This window comes from Ctenopharyngodon idella, chromosome 1 (genome assembly GCF_019924925.1).
Source record: "Ctenopharyngodon idella isolate HZGC_01 chromosome 1, HZGC01, whole genome shotgun sequence".
In the NCBI taxonomy this organism is placed as follows: Eukaryota; Metazoa; Chordata; class Actinopteri; order Cypriniformes; family Xenocyprididae; genus Ctenopharyngodon; species Ctenopharyngodon idella.
Window position 1 is genome coordinate 30,560,868 of NC_067220.1, and position 17,395 is coordinate 30,578,262.

General features: G+C 35.6%; 1 protein-coding gene across 1 annotated transcript in view; it reads left to right on the forward strand.

Annotated features, from left to right (window-relative positions):
• Window positions 1-17,395, forward strand: part of arhgap10 (Rho GTPase activating protein 10) — a 65,658-nt gene that overhangs the window by 687 nt on the left and 47,576 nt on the right. The gene's annotated exons all lie outside the window — the stretch shown is intronic.

Consider the following 17,395-nt stretch of genomic DNA (forward strand, 5'->3'; position numbering starts at 1 on the left):
GTGACCCTCCCCTTTACCTCCACGTGTAAGGCCTATTGTAAACATTTTATGCCTCTTCCCATTTATGCATTCATTTTTCTAGAGTTTAGAACAGGGCAGAACAAATTGGCTAAAAATAAAGCTTGCGTATTACGCCTTGGATGTTCAGACCTTTTTTGGACTTGTTTGAATTATTAGGATCTGCAGTGTCTGGGTAGACTTATCTTTAATATGAGTATTTGTTCTGATAGCAGTACATTTTTGTACAAATGAAAAAAGAAAGACCAAGAGTTTTTAGGTGCTGGATGGTTTTATGCTGAAGCAAATTTTGTCTGAAGGTTTAAGATATGTGGTTCGTTCCTCTTTCTTTTTTCAGCCCTGTGCATGATGCATAGTTTTATTTCACAGCTTCTAGATAATGCTGCACTATAAATATGGCTAAATTAAGAAGCACAAAGGTTGCAAGGCAGGCTCATGATACATAATCCCACACATCCACTGCCCACATAATAATTATGCATTGGTTAGTTTAGTTTTATTTGGCTTAAAACATAAGGAAACATAAAACAATAACCAACAACCAATAATAACACATTTTAGATGAACTAACCATTTGGAGAGGTTGAATTAGGTAACTCACGAGTTTCCATCGAGAAAAAACAAGCAAATGCTTTTTCTCCTTTTTGTCTGCTGTTTTGTTCCCATAGTGTTTTGTAATTTTAAGTGCTGTCATTCAGCAGATATCATATTCAATTGCTGTCTGTACTTAAAGGCACAATATGTAAGAGTTTTGGAATAAAATATCCAAAAACCACTAGAACAATGTTAGCCTATATATTTTGCTTACATGTGAAGAGTTCCATTGCAAAAACCTCTAAGTGCCATCTGAAATTTTCTTCTGAAATGATCATTTTTATCAAGCTCCTATGTTTATGTTCAGTTATTTCACTTTAATGGCAATGAAGAGGACTTACTGAATGCCATTAAAGTGAAATTACCGAACCTAAATATTGGAGCCTGATAAAAACGCTCATTTTAGAAGAAAATTTTAAACGGCACTTAGAGGCTTTTGCATCTGAAGTCTTCATGTGTACTTGCATTATCCCAAATGTTTCCAACAATGTTTAAATCCAGAGAAATCAGCTATTTTAACCAGTGTAATGGCCCATGTCAATGCGATGCCTGTCAATGGCATCATACCCATGTTACCCTCGATTTTCGGTTTTACTTCAGTAGAAACCATGGAAACACCAAAGATGCTAATATATTATGTGTTTTATTAGACAGGTGAGCAACTGTTCGGATACATTTATCAATAGAAAACTAATCTTTGTTATATTGCTCAACACGGTTATTCTTATTGTTTGAATCTTTTCTTTTCTTTATTTACTGTGAGTAACATGTTTGTACCCAAAAAGTAAATCAGACAATGCTATTTTGTCAAGTGGCTAACATAGATAAAGAGCTTTATTTGAGGAAGAGCTTTATTTGTAGTAACAGTAGTACAGCATTTTCTCCATCATACAATGTTTTAAAATGAATTGCATGCATTTAGCAACACAAGTCATCCAGCTTTTATTAATATATCCTAATATTGATTTAATATCGAAAGTGTCTCATGTCAGCCACCGAGTGAACACACAGAGTAACGTTAACATGACTTTTAACACACTGTATTATTAGTATGATTGTTTTGACAGTGCTGCGTTACCCCACAACTTTAATTTTTTCAAATAAAGTGACCTGTAATTCAGCACTTGTGGCTGTTTCATTAGAATGAAATAAAATAATGTGAATTTAAATGATCAAACATAACTGTAACAAAGTTAAACGTTAAACATAACTTGAATCGTAAAATATGCATAAACAATACGAAAGGAGCAGCATTGGCTGACTGTGGCATATAAGCATAATAAAAACAGCAACCTATAATGTCCCAGGCTCTCGGCCGCATCCTGCTTCATAGCACAGTAATGTTGATAAACTTTAAAACATTAGCTCATCCATGAACACGAGTCCCGTCGGATTGCTTTCCACCAGCTGTAGAGGTGAAGACAACAACTCCCATGATTCCACACTCATTCACAACATTTTTCCCATTTATATTGATACTATATGTATTCTCTGTATTGTCTTTAATGTACATTGTACCACTGTAACTAGGTAGCAAATCAGGATGAAAGGAGCCAAAGAATACTTTTGTAAATTTGAAAATAATGTTTAGAAACCTGTGAGAAATGCATTATATTATAATAACTCTTGAGTGGTGGGAGTATGCAAAGATGCAAATTATATGTTGTTGATAGGTTCACGATTTAGGATGGGCAATTCATATGAACTGCAAAGCTCCTGGACTTGACAGAAATTGTACCCCAGCATAGGGCTGCACGATTAATCGATAAAAGATCACAATCTCGATTTATACATTAATGCAATCTTCTTTTCAAATGACGGCAATTACCTTGCATGTATTTCCCTGTATTCAGATCACGCTGCATCCACGTGCACGTTCACTTATTTACTTTATAACACCTTGGATTGTTGTATCAGTCAAATTTATTGGTCACACTCACGCAGTGTAAAACAAAACACTATTAATTCACCAATCAGGCCAGAGATTGCGAATGATTCATAAATCCCGATCACTTCTCTCCTCTCTTCCTCATTTACGATGTTCCACTGTCACTCACGTGATGTACAAGGAGGCAGACCTGAACAGATTAGTCAGTTTAATTGGTGGATTTGGAGCAGCGTTTTTAATAAAATTCATGAATATTACACCATTTTAACATTATTAAAAATATATACTGAGTTACTGAAACATTTTCTGTCATATAATTCACTTGTCTGTTCACAATGAGTTGACAGTTTTCGTTCTTGTTTCCTTTCATGCATTTTGAAGATCTGAGGTGAATTGTCCATTGTTGCTTTCAGTACGGCTATAAAAGACACACAAAATGATATTCAAAGTCACATTAGATGCTTTTTACATTAAATAAAGCACAAAAACAGTTCCTGAGATTATCATTGTCTTACTTTGTGTTGTTCCAGCCACGACGTCGCAGAAAAATAGAAACTGTTTCTAAAATAGAATCATCATGTCACGGCTAGTTTACAAAAAAAAAAAAAAAACTCTGATTAATATGGAAAAAATATCTTTTATCACATTTTAGCAAGAATCATGCAGCCCTACCCCAGCCCACACAAAAAGTGTGAAAACACCTTTAGTTAGCATCTTATCTTTGGTTGTACGCTCAAGTAAAAACAGCAAACTGCAGCTAGCTTGCAAATTAGATGTACTTCCATTTAGATGGTCTGAATTAACTCAACATTGTGTTATTACAATGTAATTGAAGTATGCATCCTTTTAACAGGCAGCTTCCATGGCCATAATTCTGAATTATTGCATATTATGGAATTAAGCATTTCAATATCTGTATTGGTCAGCTTACTGTCTATAGTAACAAGTTACATTTTTTTTTTTTTAATGTTTTGTTGGCAACAAAATTACGTGACAACAATTTTGGCATAACTGAATATTATACAAACAGTTGGTCGCCATGTTTAACTTGGCATGCATGCATACTTTGGTTCACTTATCACTGGCATTTGACTTTCTGAAGCAGGATTTATCCGGAGTATTTCTTAATGTTGTAGTGATTGGCTTTGCCCCAGTGCTCACCACTCAATTGACTTCAACATTATGGTCTCCTATACAAATGCACATGCAGTGACCTAAGAACATTTTACTGCAAAAATGACCAATTAACTCATGGTCATGGACTGAGAGAATCCCTGCAGAGAACAAATTGAGACTCTGATAGGCAGTAAAACATAAAACTTAAAAAAGCAAATGCCCTACATATTGTATTGTGTACTATAAGGCATGTCAAAAGTCTATAAGGTCAGATGACTCACAATCATTGTAATATTTCATAAAGACACTGTACAATAAGCTTGTTTTATATTTTTCAGAAAAAAGTTTCTCAATAGGCAGGAACCTAGTATCATTTTTTAAAGTGACATTCAACTGTCATCTTAAAGAGAATTGGCCGTGTCCCTGAGGCAAATAACCATGAAAGGGTCCAGTTCTTTCACTTGTGCTTGTTTTTCTTGTGGTTGTGAAATCAGCCAAACCACTTGTCTTATGTGTACTGAAATTCTTACGTTTGATGACGACATTGGCAGTGACCATTTAGTGCAGTAGGACTGATTTGCAGCAATGGAAACAGAGCTTGTTTTTAAAAAGAATAGTTTACCCTACCCTGACATGGTTCCAAACCTAGAAGACTTTTCTTTAACTTTGAAACACAAATGAATGATATTTTTAATGAAACCAAAGAGACTTATATCCCTCTATTGAAAGTCCACTCAAAACTTTGACACTTCAAATTACAATTTACCCGTGTCGAGTAACCGCCAAAATACCGGAAGTGGGAGAACAAATCACATGGTTCTCATGCATCAAGCAAGCACAGTTGAACTTCCATTTGCCATATTTGATGTGCTCTATGTATGTGTGTTGATATGTTGCTAAAATTCTAAATTAAATTTGTTCATTATGTAAAGCATGCCACTTCATAAATCCACAAATGAATAGTCTGAAATTCGGAAAGTTTTACTATAACTCTAGCCTTGATGCCTAATTTTTCCACCTTTTGAAAGTCTGGGAGGATGTATTTGGCCATGGAATCCTTGATTCAGAGAGACGTGTGACAACCAGGCTGTCAGCTGCTGTGGAACAGGAATCCCTCAGTGGATGAGACGGACTCAGAGGATGCACTCCTGTTTTTGTCCATTTCCTCTGCAGAGCTGCCAGTTTTTGTCACACAACCTCTTGACCTGTCCTCGTATCCTCCCCTCTCCCCAGGGGAGATGTGATCCTTGTTCGTCACTGTTGATAGGAAACAAATAGAATGCACATCAGCTTCTGCAGGATTTTTACTCTGCTGAAGCCTTAAAATTATTTCCACATTTCAGGATACTGGAAGCAGAAAGCTGTACACTGATGTCTTCAAAGCAAAACAAATAGATTGTTTAGTCCTCCAATCTCTATGTGTTACGTTTTACATTTTTTAAGTGTCTGTGAGATGTTCTCAACTCATGCCAAGGATTCAGTTTGCCAAAAATCTAAGTTATCTAAATGCTTTGTCTGCCAAACATCGTCATATTGATTAAAACAGAATTAAAGTGGATATGAGATCATGGAAGAAGAAAGTTTACTTTTTTAGGAAAAGAAATGAGTGAAATGAGTTTCATGTGTTATGCAGATGCTGTGCCATATTGCAAAGAACAGCAAGTTTTATTGTTGGTGTTTTTATGAAAGATCATCACCATAGGCATTAGTCAAGGTAGACACTATTTCATTTTACCCAAATAAAAACGAGGCTGTGAGGGGACATACAGCCCATTTAGTGGGTTGTTCTGTATCAAGGTCTTATGTCACATCTAACTTTCTTTTTCCATGTTTTACAGAATTTAATTCATTTATATATTTTTGTCCGATGGAAATAAGGCAGCACGATTTATCAAAATTAGGGCTGCTAGATTATGGCAAAAATCATAATCACAATTACTTTTGGTCAATATTGAAATCACGATTATTTAACACATTTATTGATGGTCGATATGATAAGTCTTGTTTCACAATATGAGTATTTTTAAATATCAGTGAAATTATCAATATCAAATGTAAAATAACAGTGCACAGTCTTACTGTACACATTAAATATAGATTAATCCTTATTAAACCTACTTAAGTTATTCAGTCAAGATCAGTGAGTGATTTTCCTTTGTCATTTGTTGTTTGATTATCATTAATGACAGACTGCAGCAGGAATATTAGGCTTGCTATCATTTTAAGAGCTAATGCACGAATCCAGTATAGCCTACTGTTACACACATTTTCTTTCTCAACTGTCCATTTACATAAGGCATAACCCACTGTGTTTACGTGAATACTCTCCAAAAAGGCATTTTAATTTATTTTTTTTGTGTGTGTGTGTGTGTGTGTACGTGTTTAAGCACGTATCCAAAGCCCATCTGCTTACCCTTGGAGTGTGCACACAGAAAGCTACCTGGGGAACAGGGTCTCTTTTCCAGCTTAATGCGCTTTTAATGACACTGTTTAATAAAAAACGTCCCACAGATTAGAAATGGTTTGATTTGGATGTTAAAGTGATCACCCAAAAATGAAAATTATCCCATGATTTACTCACCCTCAAGTCATCCTAGCTGTATATGACTAGGTCATCTTCTATCTTCTTTCAGACGAACGCAATCAGAGCTATATTAAAATATATCCTGTCTCTTCCATGCTTGATAATGGTAGTGAAGGTAGCGTTAGATTTCGAAGCCCAAAAAAGTGCATCCATCCATCATAAAAGTAATCCATATGGCTCCAGGGGGTTAATAAAGGCCCTCTGAAGTGAAGCGATGGCTTTTTGTAAGAAAAATATCCATATTTAAAACTTTATAAACTATAATAACTAGCTTCCGGCAGATGGCCGTACACATCGATTTACGCCAAAAGAGTAACCTCTGACGCAACGTAGGATGTAGGACGTAGCAGCAGCGTAAGCTTGTTTTGTGTTTTGTTTTGGTCCATCCTCTGCACTTCCGCGTTCATCAATACGTCATGGGTCGGGTCAGGGGTTACTCTTTTGCTTTTATGGCCTTTATGAACCCTCTGGATCTGTATGGATTACATTTATGATGGATGGATGCGCTTATTTGGGCTTTAAAATCTCACACCCTCTCATACCATTAGCAAGCTTGGAAGAGGATATATTTTAATATAACTACGATTGTGTTCATCTGAAAGAAGTTAGTCATATAGAATGGCTTGAGGGTGAGTAAATCATGGGATAATTTTCATTTTTGGGTGAACTAACCCTTTAAGTTTGAGCTTTTAGTGAGGAATGAAAGCGCACCCTTTGTGAAGGAAAGGAAGGCGCGATGGATGGAATGCGGCATGGAATAATTATTTTACCTCAATTATCTTGTTTTCATAATCATTGGATTTTAAAATCAGAATCAAAAATCAATTACGATTAATCGCACAGCCCTAATTGAAATATTGCAAATGTTCACATCACAATGCGTACTGTAGCAACAGCTTGCAATAACTGAATTATTTTAATACTTCAAAAAGTTACAAAAAGTCAAAATTTTAGGTCGATGCAGATAGCAGAGAATAGACTGGACACGTGACTGTTACATACGTGCGTCATGCTTAATTAAAGCATTGAGCTCAATAAGCTGAGGAAGAGAACTTAATGTGGTACTGGTTAGGGATGCTCCGATCCGCCTTTTTCACTTCCAATACTGATTCCGATATCTGGGATTCAGTATCGGCCGATACCAATCCGATATTCAAGTAATAATAAAAAAACAGTGCTGAATTACATAATAAACTGTATACCTCACTGTGTGGAAGAGACTTGGATCATTCTTTTGTGCAAGGCATCAGGCTTGACTTAAACATTACTTTCCTAACTTTGTACAACAATATAGCAAACAGGCACAAATGTATATTTATTAAATAATCGTGCATCAGTGCAACAACTGCAAATAAACTAATAGCTTCACTAGCTTGGTAGATATTCAAAATAAACGAGTCCAGCTGACTCCTTCATCCATGACTCATGACTTGCTTTTCATGAATGTTTGAATCATACATGACATAAACTAAATATATCTATATATAAATATATAGCCTACTATAAAATTAAAAGACATTTCTTTTAAATTTATAGCGCAGTTTTTTTTTTTTTTTTTTTTTTTAATGAGGCAGCAACATATGATAGATAGGACAGAACAAAAAAAAGGCTATTTACCACCTTTCATTGCGCAAAAGTATTATAATATGAACGGCTTCCATACAGAGCGGCACATAGCGCTTATGCGCATCCCGTGTGCAGAATGATGCGCTCGAAGCAACATGGAGTCACAGCACGCAACGGCAGCGCTCTGCAAAAGTTCAAAGCACAAAGTGAAGATATATTGATGCGTATTGTATTACCGGTATTTTTGTCTACAGATGAAGTATAATAATAGAAACATTGAATCATCTTGGAGAGAGTTTCATTCTGTTGACTGTCGTAACCGAACGCGACACGCAGTTTGAATGCTGAATTGAGAATGACTGACAGCCGCAGCTGGCATATACGTGATCTTTAATTTAACGACTTAAATATTCATCTGTACCTCAAATTAAACTATGGAATGGCTTCAGAACACTTGGAATATAGTGCACGTAATCTTTATGGTGCTTTTTAATGTTTTTTTGTGCCTTTTGTGGGGCTTAACAGTAACACAATAGTAAACGCACAATATCAGATATGGATCGGTCCCGTCTGATACCCGATAAATATCTTTATAAATATTTTATTATTTAAATTGATTTTACACACTTGAAGCATTATCGTATCGCATATTGCATTATTTAATGATTTATTGCATATTACATTTTTCTTTGATATCTTGCAGCCCTTTTTTGACAGTACAACCCATTGAACATACTGTATCCTTTTCATTTGCATTTACATAAAATTAAAGGGATAGTTTACCCAAAAATGAAAATAATTTACTCACCATCATGTTGTTCCAAACCAATAAGTCTTTTATTCATCTTTGAAAACACAAATGAAGATTTTTTTTTATTTTTTTTTATATAAAACCTTAGATATTTCTCTTCAGTTGTTGATAAGCAAATAAAAGCTTAAATTAAAGGTAGGATAGGCAATTTCGGAGAGGCTAGAAATAGCAAGCTAGCTTTGAATGCATAAGGTCCCACCCTCCCTTCAGAGCGCTCTCTAAAGCCAAGCCTCCTTCAAAACGCATGAACGTTCACAGCCAGAGCAGAGTCTACAAAGCATTACGAGAGACGGTGTTAAATTACATCATGTCTCAAAGCACATAACATTACAATAATAATGAATGTAAACAACTTAAAGAGCTCTGACTTGTACCTCCAAAATGCTGCAGATTCATTTAATTGTTGATAGTGTTGCCATAGAAACACATAAATCAGAGTCTCTCATCTCTTAATTACGGTAGTTATGGCATAACGCAGCATAAACCCATTGTTTTGGTTCAGGAGGAACTGTAAAAGATGGCTGCTGTTTGTTTGCGGTGCTCGGTGACTGTCTACAACTCTGCATAGCCTTAGACAGAATGTGGTGATGACGTGTGATGTCTGATCTTCATTTGTGTTCTGAAGATGAAAGAAAGTCTTATGGGTTTGGAATGACTTGAGAGCAGGTAATTAATGACAGAATTTTCATTTTAGGGTGAACTGTCCCTTTAAGATTGAAGGTTGGTTGGTGACACCAAAAGTAATTAACCTTCTATAGAGTTATGCTTGATGCCTCTCCTTTTTGATTTGCTTAGTACACTCTCTCTAGAGTTGTTCTAATGAATTAGCATATGTTCTTCCACTTGCTTAGCAAGAACAAGATTTGTTGTGGCCTTATCTGTCTCAAGTGAGTTTTCAAAGACCTATATCCCAGTTTAGCATGTAGATGTGTTGTGGCCCTGGAATGGCTGCAGAGGTATTCCACAGAAATGATCATATCTCTGATGCATTCATGGAATTAATACCGATACTGAGCCCAGAGGTTTGAGAATGATGTCATGCTCGTCTGACAAAAAATATTGTGCTTAATAAACTTGGAGATGTTTAAGCCAAAAGAGGCCTTAGGGGAAGAAAATCAAGAAAGAATGAGCAAGGGAGAGAGGGGAAGAACAGAGGCCTGGAAAAGATCAGTGAGTGGAACAGGAAAGATTGGACAAAGGGATGGCCTGGTAAACACAGTCCTGCTCGTAATTTAGTTTGATGGTTAACTGTGCCCTCAGTGTCACATCAGAGCTGTTATATGAAGAGGACACAAGTCTTAATGTTTTGTCGCATGTAGTCCTACTAAAATGAAATTTTATACCAAATGAAAGGGGAAACATTATAAGTGAAACTTACTTTACAACAACAAATCAGGTATAAATAAATAATGTATAGTTGCTGGTACACGTCAAGCTTTTCTTGCACTTTTGCTGCCTGTCAACGTGTACAGGTAGCCTGCTTTTCATACACAAACATGTTCTAACACAGATGCAAACAACAATACCTTGACATGTGCCAATTTGTTTTGGCTAGTTTTTATTTGAGGAATTTTGTTTATAATAGGCTACTGAGTTTGCACTTATTGACCCTGCAACGCCTACTGATTCAGTTGATTTTAATAAATATGTCTATATTGGTTAATGCTGATAAAGTGAACACTTAAGTTTAATATGCAATGATCTTAATGCGAGATAAACAAATCACATATATTATATAAGTACACTGCATATATTTTTTAGCAGCATTCAGTATAGGATTTGACTGTTTGATTCATAGATTGTCTATTTCAGATGGATCACACATACAGACATTGACTGTCTTCTGTGGGTTTGTTAGAATAGTTCAGTCTACAACAAAATGTCAATTTAAATAAGTTAATGAAATTAGTCATAGTGCACATCCCTAACAAATACACAGCATGTGCAAATATTGGCTAAACAATCTACTTTAAATTACAGTGAACTATTTATTTATTTATTTATTTATTTATTTATTTTATTTAAAAAGACAGTGGCAGTGAATGAAATTTAAAAAATTAATTTCTCTCGCCATGTCCGCCATCTTGAATTCTTTAATGAATAATAAAAATCAGGAAATAATACTATACAGTTGTAACTAGTGCACACAAATAATCATGCTGAAAATTTATGAATTAGTAAGCTGTGTGGACAAAGTCTTTGCACTAAAACTACCTTAACTCTGTCCTATTTTTTAGTTATGCATAAATAAGAGTTAATATAATTGTACTTTAACCTGGGCATTCTGTGTGTTCAAACATGGGTTGTTATCAGTCTGGACACTCTACGCTGCTTCGTGCTTCCTAATTTTACTGCCTCACTACTTCTCTCTCTCTTCCCCTATTTTTTTTTTTTTTCTCTATTTGTTTGTTTTGTTTAGCATCGGATTTTCTTCTCCTGTCAATCATAGCGCTATTAATTCCTTTGTGTGAATTGTTAGTTCTTGGGAATTAGCTATTCATAATATATTGTTGAACTTTCAAAACCATTGTTCAGAAGCCAAGAATTGTTTAAAAGAAAGGGCACCATTTGAGTGACATTTTGAGACTATGTGAACCTGAAGAATAAGTCATGTCACTCGTCTTCATTAGTTCAGAATGGACTTGACCCGAACCTTTCCATAAACCCATCGCTATTACCATAAACCTATCTCCATCTGTTCATTTTTACTGTCATACTCCACATCCCATTGCATACTTTTGTTACATAACCCCTTCACCCTTGAGACTTTGGTGCTCTTTTAACCTACACTCACAATTTAGCCTAATAAATGTCTCAGTTTCTTTCTGTCCTTTTTTTGCAGTAAGAGGAAACTGAAACTCAATTATTTAAGTAATAGATGACTAATAGTAATAGATGGGCCTCTTACGTTCATAAGGGAGATCTTGGCCATTTCCAGTATTTCTCCCATCATGCCTTAAAAGGACTTGTTTGAGAGCACTGGGGAATGTCTGTGCTGAAGACTGAGATTGTGCTGGTATTTATTCAGACCCTTTAATATTAATCTTCCTGGAGTTTCATTCCCATTGCCAACCGGTGACTCTTATCTGTTTTGTGCAGGTACTAATGATGTACATTCATCTGCAGGGACTGAATTTTGGCATGAGATTGCGTGTATTGTGCATAATTTTACACATTTCTGCAGGTTTCACACTTGTGAACAAAAATGTTCACAAGGCAACAAAAATGTATGCACTATAGTAAGGTTGCACGATATTTTGAAATTGTTTATGTCTGAATGGTGGCTTAGTATTGGCCGAAGCTGATCACATGAGCAGCACGACGCATGCATGTGATGCTGACACAGGAGCCGGCCAAGCGTTCTGACGTAAACAATGTATGGGAATGACACAGAAGAGAAGATATTGTTGAATAAAGTCGTTGTTTTTGTTTTGTTTTTGCACACAAAAGTATTCTCGTCGCTTCATAAAATTAAGGTTGAACCATTGCAGTCATGTTGACTGTTTTAACAATGTCTTTAGTACCTTTCTGGACCTTGAAAGTGGTGATTGTATTGCTGTCTATGGACAAGTCATATACCTCTCGGATTTCATCAAAAATATCTTAATTTGTGTTAGATGAACGAAGGTCTTACGGTTTTGTTTTTGCGCACAAAAAGTATTCTTGTTGCTTCATAACATTAAAGGGTTAGTTCACCCAAAAATTAAAATTCCGTCATTAATTACTCACTGTCATGTCATTCCACACCTGTAAGAACTTTGTTCATCTAGCACAAATTAAGATATTTTTGATGAAATCAAAGAGGTATATGACTCATCCATAGAGAAGGTTGAACAACTGTAGTCATTTTAGACTACATTTTAGACTATTTTAGTGATGTCTTTAATGCCTTTCTGCACCTCAAAAGGTGCAATGACATTACTGCCTATGTGTGGATCAGAAACTCTCAGATTTCGTCAAAAATGTGTGTTTTACGAAGATGAACGAAGGTCTTACAGTTTTGGAACGATATGAGGGTGAGTGCTTAATGACAGAAACTAACTCTTTAAGTGGGGAATTTCCCCACCCATCTGGTGATAACAATTTGATCTGGATGATCTGGTTGCTTTAAAGTCCCCCTGAAATCAAAATTTAAGTTTTTTAGCTTTTAGTATGAATATGTTAGCCTTAAGGTTATGAATAGGCTTGTGGGTTCCAAAACAATGACAAAATTTGCATTTAGGAGATATAAGCATTCTCATCAGATCTTCTGTTCAATCAAATGCTCTCTAGAATCTGAAGTCCCGCTCCTCCTACACTATAAACAGACGCGCAAGTTGCGACTGAAATCGGTCATTTGTTCACACATTTACTAGTTTCTACAAGGTTCACTATATAGAGAATAGGGAACAATTTAGACAGTCTAAATCAGGGATGGGCAACTTCGATAGTGACGAGGGCCAACATTTTTTATCCTTAATACTAGGGGGCCAGATTACTAATCCACACTCGCAGCTTTTACACCGTCTTACTCAATTTACTTTTTCAAAAGGGAAATCAATGTACAATTAATGTAATCTTTTAAAAAGATTTTATGAACTGTTAAATGTGTGCAATTTTGCTAAAACAAATGGGAAACTTTGTTTTTAGTTGACAAGCAATATTACTCCAACAAGCAAATATAAACATCTCAATTGCATTATCTGTAAATTTGCAACAAATGTACAGAAGTCCTATTTTTGATTACAAGCCTAGAGAACATTTTCATCTCAGCCTCATTAAAAAGTGCTTATTTAAATAGTTGTTCCATATGGCATTACTATAATCCACATCCACATATTACCATGAAAAATATATATATATTTTTAAAATGTATAAGAACATAATAAGTGCATACATTTCTGTCATTCATTTGGCAAAAAATGCTTTTTTTTTGACTATGCATTTTACCTTTGAAATCTAAGACAAGTGCAACTCTGCGTCACATGTGTATCTTTCATACTTATCGTTAGCTGCTTTTCCACCGTCGGGCCAAACCGTTCTCTTTGCTTTACTGTTCCATTCCGTGCCAATCTGATCCGAGCCGGCCGGTACGGATATGGTTTCGTTTTCCACTGTGGGGCTGATAATGTAGCTCTTCAGTCGTTGCCTTAGTAACGCAAGAATTTACACGATATGCGATGTAAATAGTGACCGCGTTATGTAGGATGATCAGTTATTTCTTTTAATTAATTTGTGTTCATGTTGCTCAAATATCATGTTTAGCAAGCTATAGAGAAACCGGCAGCCAGGCCGTTCATCCGTTCGGCCCGACGGTGGAAAGCGGATTTTGGCCCTATTTAAAGACATGACGGGCCGCCAGTTGCCCATTCCTGGTCTAAATATTATTTCCATTGACGGGGATGAAGTCCGTTTTCGCGTTAGTGTCACGTGAACTGCCGCAGTGCGAGCACAGTCTGTTCTGGTCCAGAGACACGAGAGCACAGAGTGGATCATATCCGCGGACCGCGAGTCGGCTCAGACCACAAAAGGTATCGAACCCATTTGAATTCTGCACAGAATGCTGTATTTTAAAGTGATATAGAGGGCATTAGGAGGAGAAACGGTTAGAGATTAGAAAGAAACAGAGGTTTTACCGAGTTTAACGGCTCTGGCCGAGCTGTGGTATAAACAAAACGCTATTGGCTATTTTAAAAAAAGGGGTGGAGTTGTTCAATATGTCCTTCCTGTTTCAGTTGAAATTACGTCAACACATTGAATAATGTTACGCATTCCAAGACACTTCAGCGGGCCTTTAAGCAGTCAGAGCAAAACTGCTGTGATTGTTAAGAATATTAAAATATGGTGTGGAAGATTGTTTATACACATGTATTCATAAATATGAAAAATTAGATACAGCCAAATCAACACTAACCTGTAGATCAAGAAAGAGTTTAAATGTGCTTTATGTGCTGATTTTTAGAAATGTTGTAAGGAATAAGTTGGCTTTATGTGGCTTGGCTTCTTTGCCTCAAGGTAGAAGATAAAGATTGACATGTAAAGAGCCTGTGATGTACTGATCTGCATTTTCTGTTTTTTGTTTTGTTTTTGTTTTTTAATTCAAGAGAGTGGTCCAGTGTCCACATCAGCAAACTACATTACGCTATAGTGTGTCTACAGAGGTGACATCCAATGAGTATTCTCTCTGACGTTTAGTGAAACACAGCAAGTAACAATTTCAACATGGTGAAATGCATTAAGGGAGTAACCCACACATATACTTTTTATTTTAACATTTATTACTTAATGTGTATTAACGTTTCATTAGACCTCTACATAACCAGAAGTTATTGACAACTAGGCTAATTTCTCTTCATCGGGTTTCATGAGTCAGCCTTTGAGCAAGTTAGGGTCATTGTTTTCCCTTATATCTCCAAATCATATGTGCATGCAGTGGGCTAGTTGGTTTAGATCTGCAAGAGGCACACTGAGCTAAAGCACACATGTGGGTCCAATCAGGACGTCATTGTGAGTGACATCACTTTTTTTATATTCAGTATGTGACTCAATGGGGATTTCTGAGTGAACATGTAAATTCAAACCAGACTGCTCACAAAATCTTAATCAACAAAAGTACTAGACCCTTTATATGTGGGTTTTAAAATCAGAAAAGGTAGGATAAATCAATTCATTATTGGCATCGCAATGTCTTCACTGGTTGAACTAGGTCTGATCCCATGTAAGGGCTGTCCATGAACTGAAATTACTGAAATTCTCTTTCCAAGCACTAAAGACAAAAAGGTATTTCAGAAAGACTGCCCATGCCATTTCTGTAAATTGCTCAAGATAATAAGCATTTGCATAATGACAAGTTACCAAAAGATTTTTTTTCCTAAGTGCTCATTACTCATTGGTTCACAGTGCATATGAATGATTGCAGTGATTAAGACTCAGACTGGGTGTGTGTCTTTAGTCCAAAAGCAGTTCTGCTGCTGAAGTGCTTGACTTTATTTCTTGCGAAAGAAAACACTGTGTTTTGGAATCCTTTAGCAGAAGAGTCATACTTCACTGTTGTGTCACATTGACTGTACCCAGTTCTTACAGTATTGCACGTGCCCAGATGTGTGTTTTCCTGTGATAAGCAATAGGAGGGGCATTTCCCCCTCTTTCTGGTTTCCTGGGCTCAGTGACAAAAACTAGATGAACCAAGATAAACCACACATCATTGAAATGTTTAGCAATATTGATTTGTCATAATAAGATCAGCTAATATTTCTTTAATGTATTTTCTGCAACGTTAGTGCAACACAACTGATGTTTCATAATTACTCAGGAAAGAAACAATTAAAACTCGATAAACCCACATGTGACATGAGTAACTCGGTCGATGCTGTGTTCAACCATACAAGACAGTTCAAACGGTACACAAATTACAAAGGAGTGAGAGGTGCGTCTTGCAAAGACATTTATGTGTAATCAGACACTGAGTAACACTGTTCTGTTACACAACATAGGCTGAGACAGTGTCTTTTATGTTTGTTTATGTGTGTTTGTCCTGCTCGGCTATCTGTAAACCTGCTTGTCAGAGAGCAGAAAGGCATTTCTATTTTAGCTAACTTTAAGTACATGAAGAAATCTTTGGCTAAATGCTGAAGATGTTAGGCTAAGGCATTTCACCAGAACCTTTCAGAAACACTGGTGATGACTTGTGAAATGGTCCATTTTGGTAGTTGTCTTGTTTCCTGGGGGATTTACTAATAAATACCTAATTTACTGCTTATTAATAGTTAGTAAGTTAGTTGTTTAGTTAAGTTTAGGTATTGGGTAGGATTAAGAATGTAGAATAAGGTCATGCAGAATAAGGCATTAATATGTGCTTAATAAGTACTAATAAATAGCCAATATTCTAGTAATATGCATGCTAATAAGCAACTAGTTAAAAGACCCTAAAATAAAGTGTTACCATCATTTTAAAAAAAAAAAAACATAATCAAATAAGAAAAAAAAAAGTATGATATTCCTTAAAATAATAATAATTAGTGTCATGTTTTACTGAAATGAATTTGTTATTATTATTATTATATTGAGAAGTATTTTTTTTTTTTTTTACTATAGAAAAATATTTTTCGTCATTTCTTTTTGTGAAGACCTTTACATTTCTGTTTGTATTTGCAGATAGACTAGTTTTTCTCAAATTAAATGGTGACATGCTTGTGAAGTGAACTCCTAGAGCAGCTCTGCTGATGAAGTTCATGTGAAGTATCGTCATACAGTAACACAGAAGACACTGAAAATACCATGAGCATCACACATGCTTGTGTAGTAGACAAAAACGTGCAGAACACACCCGATCGTCTAGATGTAGGTAAATATCGAAAATTGTTCAGGTTTATTATAAATATTATAGTTTTTTTTTTTTTTTTTTTCCTTTTTTTTTTTTTTTCTCTCAGTAAAGCCAAAAACAAACAAACAAAAAAGACAGTGGTTGTGAAAGTCATCTTCTTGATGTTCCAAACTTTTTCTTTATTCCATTGAAGAAAAAAAGGAGATGTTATGCAGGATGTTTCTCTTTTCCATACAGTAAAAGTAAATGCTAACCATGGGCAGTAAAGCCCATAAAAGTAATCCTTACAACTCCATTGTGTGCATATTTAAATTTAGCACCTCATGATCAGTAATAAGATTAGACACATGAGAACCAAAGACATTTTGAATCATTGGCATCCAACCTGATGTAACACCTTAATGTGCTATATTTGGTCCTTTTATGGAGATTTTTGTCCTTTTTTTTTTTTTTTTTGGTATCTTAACTCTTCTGTTTTGGTGAATTATTTTTTTGAAAGGGTGTCTTTGGTTTTAA